Below are 15,803 nucleotides of genomic sequence, written 5' to 3'. Positions count from 1 at the left end.
TCACCCTTCACTGGTGCCCCGCCAGCGTATACCGTTAGCGCAGGTTACCATTCCAATATCATTCATTAAAAAAAAATATATCGTGTGTAATTGATGTTTTCGCTTCAGATTTTTTAATGAAAGAGGTATAGTAACTCCGCCTACGCTATCGGTTTATACTGGCGGCATGCCAGCGATGATAGGTGAGGTGTGATGATGAAGTCAAGTCAGTTGACCCATCGTTACAAATTCACCACGAATTAACTATGATGATTCTCAAAAGAGACCTTCTGGAGGTCGACCTGTAAGGGTGTATCGTTAGCAATGAGACTGAATCCCTTATTATTAACAATTCTGTAGATGGGCCGGATGGAGTTTTTTTTTTATGGATTTTTTTTTATGGGTGATAATGGAATGGTAACCCCACCCGCGCTATCGGTATACACCGGCGGGGCACCAGTGATGGATGATAGATGAGGATGAAGCAGGCCAGTTAGCCCATCGTGACGAATTCAACAAGAATTGTTCACGATGGTTTCCAGGGGGAACCACGTGGAGGACGACCTAATAAGGCATATTGCTAGCAATCGGGCTGTCAAACTCCATTGCTAACAATCCCTTTCCCCCCTTTTTTATGGATGAAAATAACCCCCCCCATCTGCGCTATCTGTGTACACTGGCGAGGTACCAGTGAGAGGTGATAGGTGAGAATGAAAAGGCAGGTCTGTTTTTTTTTAATGGGCGTAAATGGAATGGTAACCTCGCCCGCGCTATTGGTGTACACCGACGAGGCACCAGTGGTAGATGATAGGTGAGAATGAATGCAGGCCAGTTAGCCCACCATGATGGATTCGACAAGAATTAACCATGTTGGTTTCCAGGGGGATCCGTTTGGAGGTCGACCTGAGGGGGTATATTGCTATTAATGGGGCTATTAGACCCCATTACTAATAATCCCTTTCCCCCCAGAGGCAGACTAACTGACCTGCAGTTAGTCCATCGTGACGAATTCAACGATAAATTAGTCACGATAGTTTCCAGGGGGAACCGCGTGGAGATAGAGCTGTTATTGCTAGGCTAACTGACCTGCCTTTACACCCTCACCTATCACCTTTCATTGGTACCCCGCCAGCGTATACCGATAGCGTAGACAGGGTTACCATTCCATCTTCGCCCATAAAAAAAAATATTAGTGTTTACACATTCAATTATTGTGATAGCTAACCTCTGTATCAGTGAAGTCGACCTCATGAGCCGCACTGCTGCACGGACACTGGATTTAAATCCAACGGTGATGTAATGACGGCGTCCAAACCATAAGCTGAAGCGGGGCTGGTAGCGAGTGAACAGTCTGGCTTTCTGGCATATCTTCCGTCCTTATTATTTAACTAGCGATGCAGCCGGGTCTAATATGAGTAGACGGGGGGGAAGAGATTGTTAGTAATGGGGAGATTAGTCTCCATTGCTATCAATATACCCTAACAAGTCGACCTCCACACGGTTGTCCCTGGAGACCGTCGTGACTAATTTATCGTTGAATTCGTCACGATGGGTCAGTTAACCTGTCTTTTTATATTCACCAATCATGACTCGCTGGTGCCCCGCCAGTGTATACCGATAATACGGCGGGGCCATCATTTCATTTTCATCCATTAAAAAAAGGATGGGTAAATAGAATTTTCGAAAACTATATAGTTAGGGTTGCCAACCCTCCCCGATTGCTCGAGACACTCCGGTAATAATGGTGAACCTCCCGACCTCCCGGAGTGCAACAGTTTCTCCATGTTTTCTAAAAATATTGACTTAGTGAATAATTCGGCCAATCGGCCTGCCAAGAGTAGCAAATAAGAGCATAGCAGCCAAGGGCGAGGCCTATGTTCAGCAGTGGACGGTTTTTTTTTTTATTTTTTATTTTATTTTTAATGAATGATAATGGAATAGCAACCCCGCCTGCGCTATCGGTATACACTGGCGGGGCACCAGTGAGGGATGACAGGTGAGAATGAAGCAGGTCAGTTAGCCCATCCTGACAAATTCAACAACGAATCAATCATGATGGTTTCCAGGGCGAACCGCGTGAAGGTCGACCTAATAGGGTTTATTGCTAGCAATGAGGTTGCTAATCCCCATTACTAACAATCCCTTCTCCCCCCAGCAGTGGACAGTTAACAGCTCAAATGATGAGATAATGAAACAAACAAGTCTTTCTTCTTTAAAATATCAGTATAAACACGAGCGACAGAATTTTCTTAAGTGAATGAGACGGTAAAGTGCTCCCTGAGCGCGGTAACGCTGCCGCTTATGTAATTCGCTGTAAGCTTCTAGTTTAAGTACGGCGCCCCTGTAGTCATACGTTATAAGGTCAAATCGTAGTACGTTTGCATCATTTACCTGTTTTTTTTTTCTACTCGACCTTGCTTTGTATGTCTGTATTTGACTTTAATAAAATGATAATATTTACAAATAAATACATTTTGTTTTAATTAATAATTAAAGACTGAGTTATAAAAAAGAAACTTACTTCGATTACAGTAGAACCAGTTATTTTGGTTTAAAAACTAAAATTTGCTGAGCCGATTTTGATGAAATTTCAATGGAACCAATTTAAAAGTGTATACTTATATCTTTTCTGATAAAAACATGATTTTTCGTAATTGGTTTATAACTGACAGAGTTAAGGGGATTGTTTGTAATGGAGAGTGAGAATCCCATTGCTAGCAATATACCCAACCACGTCGACCTCCTCGCGGTTCAACCTGGAAACTATCATAGTTAATTCTTGATGAATTGGCTATCTGGCGCCAATGGTAGCCCACCCGCGCTATCGGTATACACCGGCGGGGCACCAGTGAAGGATGATAGGTGTAGATGAAGCAGGTCAGTTAGCCCGTTGTGGCGAATTCAACAAGAATTGTTCACAATGGTTTCCAGGGGGAACCACGTGGAGGTCGACCTTATAAGGCATATTGCTAGCAATGCAGCTGTCAAACTCCATTGCTAACGATCTCTTTCCCTCCGGGGGGCTGGTAGTCCGTATTACTAACAATACTTCCCCCCTCCCCGGATCTTTTTATATGACTTGAATACTTTGTATCCCGGTCACGCGGGCGAAGTCGCGGGTAGGATCTAGTCTTACCATAATCCCCGCCTGGAGATGAATCATAAGACAAGTACTACAGTCTACAATGTAGGCAACCCAGCTTCACGGCGCGGCACGAGGTCGTCGACCCGGCCGGCCCGGTCGCCAATTGATTGCTGAAATATTGTGCCAGTCGATTTGGCCAATTACTGGGTACGACTGCATTTTTGATATTTAAAATTTCTTTGCCAGAAACATTGTAGATAAGATGTCGCATTTGTCAAGTTTACAAGATGGCCGTTATGTGTCGCCACATCAAATGGCATGCAAATATTAACTATTAAATTTATATAGGTATATTTATTTAATTTCCAATTACTTACTACATTAGACAATACACAATATACAGGGGGGAAAGGGATTGTTAGCGATGGAGTTCGACATTGCTAGCAATATGCCCTATCAGGTCGACCTCCACGTGGTTCCCCCTGGAAACCATCGTGAACAATTCTAGTTGAATTCGTCACGATGGGCTAACTGACCTGCTTCATCCTCACCTATCATCCTTCACTGGTGCCCCGCCGGTGTACACCGATAGCGCGGGTGGGGTAACCATTCCATTATCACCCATTAAAAAAAATACATAATATACAAAAATTACTACTGATAGTTTTTTTTTATGCAACTTAGAATGGCAAACAAGCTGGCGGCCCACCTGATGGGAAGTGGTAACCGTCGCCTATACACATGAGCAGTACCATGGACATAACAGAGTATAATGTTTCACCCGTGATACTTCTCCATGCGTTGCTCTTGTCTTGATCGTTTGAAAATTGAGACGATTCTCATAGCGTTTTTTCGTTTTATTGTTTGTATTATTTAAACTAATAGGTTTCGGTTTGAATGGTGTGGACAGGGTACAGAGGAATAACACCTGAGTCCTCAGGAATGGCAACGCATGGGTGGTATCATGGAAGAAACAGTATACTCTGTTATGTCCATGCTACTGTACATGTCTATATGCGACGGTTATCACTTTCCATCAGGTGAGCCGTCAGCTTGTTTGCCATTCTAAGTTGTATAAAAAAATAGTATAGTACAATAATAGGTAGGAAGTCTATATACAGATTTATTCAGCCATTTGTTTTTCCTTCTATGCATCATTGCTCTAGTTACCATACAATAGATTCCGTGTGTTCTGTCAGATACCTTGACCTGATATTTAAAATTCGAATGCAATTTGTAATTCTTCAATTGGAGTTCTAAATTCAAAACGTCTCATTGTTTCTTGGTGTATACCTAATTATTGTTGTTTTTTTTTTTTATTCTTATTCAATATCGAATCGGCCATTAACTGTCCACTGCTGAACATAACCCTCCCGCATGGGGGGGTGGGGGGGGTTTGCAAGTTTTTTTTTTGATGGGTGAAAATGGTATGGTAATACCCGCCCCGCCCGCGCCAACGGGATACGCCGGCAGAGCACCAGTGAAGGGTGATAGATGAGAATGAAAACAGGCCAGTTAGCCCATCATGATGAATTCATCAGGAATTAACCATGATAGTTTCCAGATGGAACCGCGTGGAGGTCGACCTGGTTGGGTATATTGCTAGCAATGGGAGTCTCAGTCTCCATTACTAACAGTAACTTTCCCCCCGGGGGGGTTGCAAGTAGTTGCCACGATATACAGGCGGGTTAGCAATCGCAGTAACGCTTTGGTGATGTTTTAAGAGAGACGTTGCTACTCATCCCTTGCCCATTAAGTTCTTCAGTCATTTTTCTTTTAATGACATATTTAAAATTATTTTTCAGCGAGGAAAAAATCTGACCCTTAAAGAGAGTGCATATGGTTTATGTCTTAGAAATTTCTGTGCTTACATCTGAAAGTTCTATTTCTGATCTTGGCGTGGACATCAGAAGGTTTTGGTATGGATACGTCTACTCCCCCCCTCTCCCTTAATACGCCAATGATTTTTTACAGTATAAAATGGACTTGATTTCTAGGCCTGACTGAATGATTCACAATAAATGATTATAAATCATTATAATCATTAATTTCCTCTTCCTATACCTATATTATCTATTCTAATAAAAATAGCTTGCCTAGCTTGTTCATCGATGAATCATGTTTATTGGTCACAATTGAGATTTTATGTTAATGTTTATTAAAGCAACCCATTACGACCCATTACCATAGTCACCATTATATTGCTCCCCATAAGAATAGATTGAAAATGGCAAACAAGTTGACAGTTCACTTAATGGAATCTACTGCACAGCACGTCCTAAAGGTTTTTTTTTTATGGGTGATAATGGTATGGTAACCCCACCCGCGCTATCGGTATACACTGGCGAGGTACCAGTGAAAGATGATAGGTGAGGATGAATGCAAGTCAGTTGGCCCATCGTAACGAATTCAACGAGAATTGTTCACGATGGTTTCCAGGGGGAACCACGTGGAGGTCGACCTGATAGGGCATATTGTTAGCAATGGGGCTTCAAACTCCATTGTTAACAACCCCTTTTCCCCCCCGTCCTAAAGGTTGACTGGTAAAGAATGCCTATAGCATTGAGTTTGCCTTTTGTACCACGTCTTATTGGTCAATAAAGTTTATGAAATAAAATTAAAACTTACCATCAGGTGGGCCGTATGCTTGTTTGCCACCTTAGTGGTATAAAAAAAAGAAATATTTATTTGATTGAAAAAATTGTTACTAATATTATGCATTTTGTTTTTTTTTTTTTTGCACAAGTATCTTTATCTTTTTTCACTTTACATTTATGTCTATTGTTGTTTGTGTGCTGTAAGTAATGCAGATAAACTATTTATCTATCTATCTATCTTTAAACAGACCAGAGGGAGACTTTGTACAAAAGTCGATTGCTTGTCCACCTCTGTCCCATTCGTGTTTCAACCGTGAAGCAGTTGTGTTTGCATGGCTGTGTGTCGGTTTGAAGGGTGCGATATGGCGTGAATTTACAGGGTACAGAGGAATAACGAGTATCATGGGCGAAACAGTATATTTTGTTATGTCCATGGTACCGCTTATGTGTATAGGCGACGGTTACCACTTTCCATCAAGTGGGCCGTCAGCTTGTTTGCCATTCTAAGTTGTATAAAAAAAAACACGAACAGCGCCATAGTAGCTAGAGAAGTTGATACACTTGACAACTGCAATTAGTCTTTGGAAATGTTTTAAAAGATGCGCTGCTGCCCATCCCTCGCCCTCCCTTAGTCGCCTCTTACGACACCCACGGAAAAGGAAAGAGTGGCCTATTTTATGCCGGGACCACACGGCCAATATAATGTATGATCCAAACTTATATTTTTTCACATTGGATGCTTTTCTCATATGCGGTGAACCTCCATAAATTACGTTTTAGTGACCCGTCATACTATTACGCACCGAGTGTAGGACAAGGTCTTTATTATAAAATACCAGGCCAGTGTTATAAATTCTAAGAAACCGATTTCAATTCTACCAATATTCTGAGTCATAACATCTCGACTTTTTGCACTTGATGCGGTTTTTACACCTCATCAGTGACCTTGCCTGTTATCTGGTGAGCTACTGTTGAGAAGTGGGAGGGGGTCTTGTTAGTAATAGGTACTAGTGGTCCATGGCTACTAAATAGATATATGTATTAGGTTTTTAGATTATATCAGATTTTTTTTATACAACTTAGAGTGGTAAACAAGTTGACGGTCCACCTGATGGAAAGTGGTAACCGTCGCCTATACACATGAGCAGTACCATGGACATAACAGAGTATACTGTTTCGCCCATAATACCCCCATGCGTTGCCATTAATGAGAACTCAGGTGTTATTCCTCCGTACCCAGTAAATTCACGCCATATCCCACCCTTCAAACCGAAACACAGCCATGCAAACACAACTGCTTTACGGTTGAAACACGAATGGAACAGAGGTACCCGAGCAATCGACTTTTGTACAAAGCCTTCCTCCACGCGGTCCCTCAGGAAATCTCATCATGGTTAATTCTTGCTGAATTCATCGCATTAAGCCAAAATGTTCTGCTTTCTTCTTCACCTATCATCTCTCACTGGTGCATCATCGTCATCCATATCCGCACATCGCCTCAGTCAGGCTTATAAGTAAAATCTAAATTGGTAGAAGAAGTAGCTACAAAATATTGTCTCGAGCCAAAGTGTATAAAGTTCATCCATTCCTCACAACGGGATGATAAGTGTAAGATAAGAGTCCATGCATATAGTGTCCGAGATTGTCGTTCAGTCACAAGTCAGAACTACGTTCAACGAGAATACCTGATAAAATTGTTTAAGTGATATTTAACAAGTTTTACTCCTGTTTCCCAAATTCCGTCAATAGACGGTGAAAGTTTGGCTGTTGTATACTAACTTTGACCAGTGTGTGTGTATGTGTAGCGTGGTGAATGTTGAACTCGATAGAAGAGCAATAAATAACAGTCGGACATCATGAAATCCTTACTAATATTATAAATGTGAATTTATTTGTTTACAATCCTCTTACGTATTTCTTATCGTCTTGACGCCTAAACCAGTCACTAAGTGGGGAAAAGGATTGTTAGTAATGGAGTTTGACAGCCCCATTGCTAGCAATATACCTTATTAGGTCGACTTCCACGTGGTTCCCACTGAAACCATCGTGAACAATTCATGTTGAATTCGTCACGATGGGCTAACTGACCTGCTTCATCTTCACCTATCATTCTTCACTGGTGCCCCGCCGGTGTATACCGATAGCGCGGGTGGAGTTACCATTCCATTATCATCCATTTAAAAAAAAAAACCAGTCACTATTAAATTTGATATAAACGCCTATTTAGGATGAAGAAGGATATATATATAGGCTTTTTATCCCTGTCAGTAAAAATATGGCGGCCACGCGGGCAAAGTAACGAGTAAACGTTAGTAATTTAATATTTGTAAGAAATAATTACTTATATAAAATGTCAAAATATGGGACCGACACGCAAGGAAATCCTATCGATGCGTAACAAATTATGAGAATGACTTTGTCAGAGGGAAAATATCTGCGCAAATTATTATTCTAATAATTATTCTCCCATACTATGAGTATTTGTGACGGCACTGATTCATGGGAGCCCATGATTCACGGTGTTCGAGACCGTACTCACGTGTAGTGACGTCACGGCCCGCGCGCGTCATCCAAACATTCATTCGTTCAAGAGAAATGCGTGTAAAAGGAAAACAAATATATTATTGAATTTACACGTAGACGGTGTAAATATGGCCTTAACCACAATATGGTGTTATCTACCAGTCCACCGCGGGCAGGAATAACAGAAAATGTAAATAGTGTAATGTTATGAGCGAATAAGTAGATGTTTTTTTTTTTATACAACTTAGAATGGCCAACAAACTGACGGCCCACCTGATGGAAAGTGGTAACCGTCGCCTATAGACATGGGTAGAAATATATTTCACGTACAGAAATGACCTCTCTACAGATTTATTATAAGTATAGATAGATTGCATTTGAACAAACGATAAAGCGTTTAGTTTAACAATTTTTTAAGAACTTAAAACTTGGCTAAAAGGTGTTCAATTCGTTGTAATTTTTTTGTGACCCGATTATGTTCGCCAATTCTGAACCGATATTCGCAATCCATTTTTTAATATACAAAATTTACTTCCGTGTGTGTGTCATGTAAATTTTAATACGATTGAATCTGTTTTCGTTAAAAAGCAAAAAACAATTTGCCACGGAGCAAATTCTAGACTCGTGATTTTGCGTTCGTAATCCTAATATTCTCAATTAGCGACCTGCCCCAGTTACGCACAGCTAGATTTTTCTTTGTTTTTTATTTATTTTTTTATAGGGAGAGAATCTGTACAAAAGTCGATTGCTTGGGTACCTCTGTCCCATTCGTGTTTCTACCGTTAAGCAGTTGTGTTTGCATGGCTGTGTTTCAGTTTGAAGGGTGGGATATGGCGTGAATTTACTGGGTACAGAGGAATAACACCTGAGTTCTCAGGAATGGCAACGCATGGGGGGTATCATGGGCGAAACAGTATACTCTGTTATGTTCACGGTACTGCTCATGTCTATAGGCGACGGTTACCACTTTCCATCAGGTGGGTCGTCAGCTTGTTTGCCATTCTAAGTTGTATAAAAAAAATATCTCGTCATTCAATGTTGAATTTATTCTCGTTAAACACTTTAAGAAACTGCCCGGTCCCCCTAATATAATACATTCGCTTGCCTCATTCAATGTGATTACACACAATGACACAATTCGTTCACATGTGCGTCATATTGTATTTATAATAATTGCATAAGTTGTCCGTATTTGGACGGGGACCAGCTTGCCGTCGGCTCATTTATTAACCGAATTCGGAAAGCCTATATAATAATGAATACTTCTGAAAGTATCATACACCGCCATCTAGTTTAAAATTATGTAAAACATACCGTATGAAAAACATGGTACGAACATGGCGTATGGCCTGAGTGACGCCATTTTACTGCTTATTCCTTTTATTATTTTTTGTTTATTGTTAAATGTTTTTATTATTATGTGTGTATATTTTTAATGTGAAATTAAGCACTAAATAAATATTTCTTTGTTTTCTTTTTATGGGTTCTAGATATATATATATATATATATATATATATATATATATATATATATATATATATATATATATATATATATATATATATATATATGGAAGGATAGTCAGACAATTCTTAGATATAGATGAGGATGAAGTAGCCACCCGTCATACACAAGCGTAACCTTCCATACAAACATACACACTGCACTCACTTGGTCACTTGCCCGTAAGTGTAGTATAGTATATCTACCAGCGCTAGAAGCTGAGATATTTAAAAGACAAGTATAATAGTAATAATAAAGAGACACTAACAGCATGTCGTATTGTGACATGTATGTCAATCATAAAATGTAATACTATATTAATGAACATGCCTATTAAATGTATTTACTTTAATAATTTAACAAACATTTACTTTAACATAATTATTGGAGTATGGAAAGAAATTGAACAATTTTAAGGAGCAGTAAGTGCTTTATATTATTCTCAATTTCGTGTATAATATAGTATATATCATATATGTGTAAGTATATTTGTTATTCATATATATTTATTCGTGTATATATGTAATTTTAGTATGTATGTATATCAATAATTACTAGTACCGCATTCGAGTATTCTGACACTTGCCTATGGTTGACTGGGAGAGAATGCTTTCAGCATTAAGTCCGCCATGTACACATATTTATACTAATGAATAAATAAATAAATAAAATTAATTTAAATGGGTTTTCCAAGAAACTACAGTATCCTCATTAGGGCACATCTTCGTAAGGTGAGGCGTGGTGTTCTACAGTTTCCTGGATTGTTGGTGAGCAGGCGTTCTTCTCTTCTTAATTTTTTTTATAAATAATACAGGATCATTGACTATTGTGAATGTATGTATATGTGGATAGATAGATACTCTTTATTGTTCCCTCCATAAGATTACAATAGTAAACTTATTATAGATATAAACAATTACAAGAAATAATCACAGTGAGAGAACAATGGGCGGCCTTATCGCTAAGAGCGATCTCTTCCAGGCATATATATATATATATATATATATATATATATATATATATATATATATATATATATATATATATATATATATATACATATATATATATATATATATATATATATATATATATATATATATATATATAATTTGTACTTTATTATTAAATAGCACTGACATTGAATGGAATCTAATTTATTTTTTATACAACTTAGAATGGCAAACAAGCTGACGGCCCACCTGATGGACAGTGGTAACCGACAGGATAGACATGAGCAGTACTATGGACATAACAGAGTATACTGTTTCGCCTATGATACCCCCCATGCGTTGCCATTCCTGAGGACTCAGGTGTTATTCCTCTGTACCCAGTAAATTCACGCCATATCCCACCCTTCAAACCGAAACACAGCCATGCAAACACAATTGCTTCGCGGTTGAAATGCGAATGGGACAGAGGTGCCTAAGAAATCAACTTTTGTACAAAGTCTCCCTCTGGTATGTATAATGTATTGTTATTGATTGATTTTCTAACATACCCTTTTGATTTTATTATTATTAATCGAATGGAATAATCGATGTAACGTCAAGTACAAGAACTTGTACCTAGCCAATAATGAATTAGCACGCTTTAGACTATAAGGCGAACATTTGTACTTCACAATAAATGAATATCTGTAAAAACAAAGTTCTGGTAAATAAATCTATCTATATAAATAAATATTTGTTCCAATCATAGTATAATATCAGTCGAAATGTGACGTGGTGAATTTTTAAGTGTCGCGGATTGCAGCATATCCGGCCGGTGGGACGGCCCGGCCCGGCTCCCACGCGGATAGCAGCCGGTGAAAGTTAATCGCCGCCCGTGCTGGTGATTGGGACACCTGGTGCACTTTATGGTTCTCTGTTTACCCCGCGATCGGCGTGAAGATATAGATAGACGGTTATCTCGTCGTTTGTATACTTTGAGGTTCTTTTTTACGATTTTTTTATGCAATTTAGTATTGCAAACAAGCTGACGGCCCACTTGATGGAGAGTGGTAGCCGTCGCCTATAGACATGAACAGTACCGTGGGCGTAATAAAGTATAAGTTAGTCGCCTATGTTACTTTTTATACATTGCTATTCCTAAGAACTAAGGTGTTTTTTTTAATGGGTGATAATGGAATGGTGACCCCGTCTGCGTGTCGGTATATATGGCGGGGCACCAGTAACTTACTGAAAGTGGTCCCCGCCAGCGTCACTATCATCCCTTACTGGCAGTAAGGGATGATAGGTGACGATGAAAGCAGGTCAGTTAGCTCATCGTGACGAATTCCACTAGAATTAACCACGACGGTTTCTAGAGGGGCCGCGTAGAGGTCGACCTGATAGGGTGTATTACTAGCAATGGCTCAGCTAGATCCTATTATTAACAATCCGATGGGCTAATTGACCTGTTTTTCCATCCTCACCAATCGTCTGTCACTGGTGCCCCGCCAGCATATACCAATAGCGCAGGCGGGGTTATTTCACTATCATCCATTAAAAAAAACAATTGATTCACGTAGAAACACGAATGGGACAGATGTACCCAAACAGGCGACCTTCATGCAAAGTCTCCCCCCGCTATTTAACGATAATATACTCAATGGTAAAAAACGAGATTCGTGTTATAAACAAGTTACCCGCCCTGGTCTGCTCGGGTGTACTGTGGAAGAAATTGACCAGATCTTCCTTCTCACTCACTTTTTTTTTATATGGAAATTTTTTAAACCAATTATTTTCCTTTTTCATATAATTTTTCAAACGTTTTCTATCATACAAACTTTTTTCACCGTTTTGAGATCTTAACCCTTCCTTGCAGGGGGTAAAGGGATTGTTAGTAATGGAGACTGAGAATCCCATTGCTAGCAATATACCCAGCCAGGTCGACCTCCTCGCGGTTCAACCTGGAAACTATCATGGTTAATTCCTGATGAATTCATCATGATGCGCTAACTGGCCTGTTTTGATTCTCATCTATCACCCTTCACTGGTGCTCCGCCAGCGTATCTCGTTAGCGCTGGCGGGGTTACCATACCATTTTCACCCATCAAAAAAAACTCTTTGCATGATTTTTTTATTAGTGAAATAAATTCGTGTTTAAATTGAAGGAAGAATGGTTAAAAAATAAATTTGATAGCTATGTTTTTTTCTACAATGGACATTAAAAAAGTATCCAGACACGATCTATTTAAAGTAAAATTGTTGTTTTATATAATTTTTGGGCATTCAATGTTGTGATGGAAATTTCCATCAGTATGCAAAGAAGGCTTAACAGGATCGACACGGGAGTAAACCCTATCTCGATGGAGAAAAGAATCATCGAAATCGATTCAGAATTTGCCTTGTTATCTCGTAACGTGCACAAGAAAATATACACACGCAAAATTGCTTTTGAAAATTTCCAAACAGTCGCTGAATTAGGTTACCAACAAAGGTGAACTCATTACACACTTACGAGATGGTGTTGGGCAACAGTAATGAACGCACGGACTGAATGTGTTGTATGTATGTATGTGCATACAAGTATGTGTACACGTGTGCGTGGCGGCCGCAGAAGATAAGTTGCAATGAAGTGGCTATACCAATATAGTGCATATTTTTAAATATATACGTACACATTGGAGTTTATTTGTGTATTTAGTAGGCATATATATTTTACATTATTACATGTATCATATCTCTATTTTTTAGAAATAATAGAATTTCATCGTGCCTCCGATCAAACTGTTTATAATTACTCCTCTCCATCCAAAGGTTGCCTGCAAGAGATCGCTCTTAGCGATAAGGTCGCCCATTGTTTTCTCATTGTGATTATTTCTTGTAATTGTTTATATTTAGAATAAGTTTACTATTGTAATCTTTTGGAGGAAACAATAAAGAGTGTCTATCTATCTATGAAAACCGTAACCAATTTGGTTTAATTTATTTTTTATACCACTGAGGTAGTAAACAAGCATACGGCCCAAATGATGGTAAGCGTTTCAGTAGATTTTGCGTAATGCCCAGAGATGTGAATTATTTGAAATACATTTATTTGTAATTTATAAATTTACAGATGGACAGACAAAATTTCTAAAATTATTGTTTTAGCTTCGATTGCTCTTACTATATTATACCAGAGGGAGACTTTGTACAAAAGTCGATTGCTTGGGTACCTCTGTCTCATTCGTGTTTCTACCGTGAAGCAGTTGTGTTTGCATGGCTGTGTTTCGGTTTGAAGGGTGGGATATGACAGTGAATTTAAAAGCAAGGCATGGGGGGTATCATGGGCGAAACAGTATACTCTGTTATGTCCACGGCGCTGTTCATGTCTATAGGCGACGGTTACCACTTTCCATCAGGTGGACCGTCAGCTTGTTTGCCATTCTAAGTTGCTAAAAAAAAGAAAAAAGTAATAGACCATTTTAATTTTCATTAAACATCTCCCATGGACAGACAATCGTCCAGTTATGTTATTGTATTGGTAAAGTTATGACTGGCTTTACCACGACCATACACGGTAGCTACTAGCCAGCTACCGTCGCGTCCTATCTGTGCGTTGATAAGCGGCGCGTGCGCAGGACACACTGCAACTAGTTGATAATGCGGCTCGCGTGCCATTCGTGTGTACCATATACCAGTCTTTGTTCTGTATAAGGTACTACTCGGCAAGTACGATTCGAACTTGTGTAAGGTGGATTCCGTAGATTTATTAATTTATTTAATACAAAAATCCACAGTTTAAAAAAAAAAACAACTTTCATGCTGTCTCTTATAAATACATCCAATGACGGATTTTAATTATATAAACGTTAATTATAATTCTAACGCAAGGTAGGTAAGTTAGAGTGGGTGTATGTATCATCCATTCAGTTTGGGCATGATCGAGTAACCAACATCCAAACAAGATGTGGGTACTTATACCCTTGTTAAACTGCATCATTATCATCATCATACCAGCCGTTAACTGTCCCCTGATGAACACAAGCCTCCCTCATAAAGGGGATTTTACCAGTAGTTGCTACACTTGCGTCGGTACCCCTCATGCGTTGCTATTTCTGAGGACTAAGGTCTTATGCTTTCGTAGCCTCTAATTTCACTGCTATATTTAAATTTGGGTACAATAGGCCACCCCTTCCTTTCGTGAGTGGGTATTGTAAGAGGCGACTAAGGGAGATTATGGTGGAGGGTTTTTTTTTTAGTGGGTCATAATGAAATGGTAACGCGGCCTTTGCTAACGGTAAACGCTGGCAGGGCACCAGTGAGAGATGATAGATGACGATGCAGGTCAGTTAGCCCATCGTGACGAATTCCACTACAATTAAACACGATTGTTTCCAGGGTAAACCGTCTAGAGGTCGCCCTATTAGGGTGTATTGTTAGCAATGGGTCAGTTAGACCTTATTACTAGCAATCCCTTTCTTCCTATGGTGGAGGGTTGGACAGTAGCGTACCTCTTAAAACATTACCAAAAGCCTAACTGCGGTTGCCAACCCATCTGCCAAGCGTGAGAACAACTTCCCCCATTGGGGAAGGCTATGTTCAACAGTGGGCAGTTAATGGCTGATACAACAAGGTCTTTTGCATTCGTACCCTTTAATTTTACTGCTATATTTAAATTTAGAACGTGCATTCGTGTGTCCACGTATAGATTTTGATTCCTCCTTATAGATGGCACTCAAAAATGTATTCGAATAATCTCTATTCCATCTGCCGATAAAACATCCATCACAGCAGTATTTTTTTTTTATATACAACTTAGAATGGCAAACAAGCTGACGGTCCACCTGATGGAAAGTGGTAACCGTCGCCTATGACATGTGCAGTACCATGGACATAACAGATTATACTGTTTCGCCCATGATACCCCCATGCATTGCCATTCGTGAGAACTCAGGTGTTATTCCTCTGTACGCAGTAAATTCACGCCATATCCCACCCTTCAAACCGAAACAGCTATGCAAACAACTGCTTCACGGTTGAAACACGAATGGGACAGAGGTACGCAAGCAATCGACTTTTGTACAAAGTCTCCCTCTGGTAAACCCTACCGCTGATAGATTTCAAATATCAAAAACATTAGTTGAAATAACTTGTGCATTTGCAACAAAAATGCTTTTATGGCATATGTAATGCAAAACGAAAAT

The 15,803-nt window shown here is 39.4% G+C and overlaps 1 protein-coding gene across 1 annotated transcript in view; it reads left to right on the top strand.

Moving 5' to 3' along the window:
• Positions 1-15,803, top strand: part of LOC113510226 (talin-1) — a 135,915-nt gene that overhangs the window by 7,304 nt on the left and 112,808 nt on the right.

The sequence above is a fragment of the Galleria mellonella genome, unplaced genomic scaffold (genome assembly GCF_026898425.1).
Source record: "Galleria mellonella isolate WM207_F2 unplaced genomic scaffold, CSIRO_AGI_GalMel_v1 utg746, whole genome shotgun sequence".
NCBI lineage: Eukaryota > Metazoa > Arthropoda > Insecta > Lepidoptera > Pyralidae > Galleria > Galleria mellonella.
The sequence above is the reverse complement of the archived record's forward strand: the minus strand, read 5'-3'. Positions and strand labels throughout refer to the sequence as shown.